Genomic DNA, 1,112 nt, shown 5'->3' on the forward strand with positions numbered 1-1,112 from the left:
ACACACACACACACACACACACACACACACACACTTTTTTAAACAATACATATATCTCACTTATACATTAAGAAATAAAACTTTTTTTACATTGTTTAGGATTTATTTGATGCCTGTTTATAGTGTTTTCTGTTTTAATTTGACATGGAGGGAGGCGATCATGTGCACACACATCATGTTATGGAAATAATCTTCAATGCCAGAGGAAAAACAGATGCATTAAAGTACACCAGGGACTCCTAACCACTGCCCCAGGCACGGATTGTTTACACAAAACACTGAAAACAAGAAAGCAGTGTTCAAAGACAGCGAATGCTCATTCTGAGTCTGGATTCTAAAATGCTCATTCTCTGAGCCAGTCAGCTACTGTGTTGTGTTCAGCCAAAGCAAAGACTGATTCTCGTGTTCTTTCATGATGCATGAGCTGAATACATTTTTAGCCTGAGAGGACATATTGGACACAGACGGTTTAAGACTAGACAAGAGAAAATGATGTGGACAAGATGATCCCTAAGATATTTTAATGTTATTTCAGAGCAACAAAGCTGAAGAATATGGATTTATCTCAGATTTTGACAAAATAATAATAAATAACTAAAAAAGAAAAACACTGATTTGCATGAGAAGGCTGAATTGTTACATCCCAGTTTTGTACAAAAATTGGGCACAACAGTTTCCAGTTTTACAATATGTGCTGGTTAGTACATGACTGAACAAAGCCAAAAATCTTGGCATGCATAATTTACATTTCACTTCTCCTTTTAAATGCAAATTATTCCATAAGCAAATAGGACAATTGTCAGGTGTAAGAAAGCCTGAGAAATAAGCCAGTAACCAAAGTTTTGTAAGACATGCTGGGCAGTAGCTGCTACAGTACTAATCAGGCAAACTGTAGATTTGAAATGGGAGATGTCCAGAATAACTGTCTAACAGATCCTGTGATACAGTTATTTTATCAAATTATAGAAATTGTCTTTTGAACTGTGTAACAACAACATTTTAATTTCTGATGAAGCCAATAAAGAACAGTTTGTGACGATCCTTTAGAGCTGTAGCTGTAAGATCTGGTGTATGTTTGTGTAATGTCTATATATATATATATATATATATAT

Source organism: Etheostoma spectabile, chromosome 3, assembly GCF_008692095.1.
Source record: "Etheostoma spectabile isolate EspeVRDwgs_2016 chromosome 3, UIUC_Espe_1.0, whole genome shotgun sequence".
Lineage (NCBI taxonomy): Eukaryota > Metazoa > Chordata > Actinopteri > Perciformes > Percidae > Etheostoma > Etheostoma spectabile.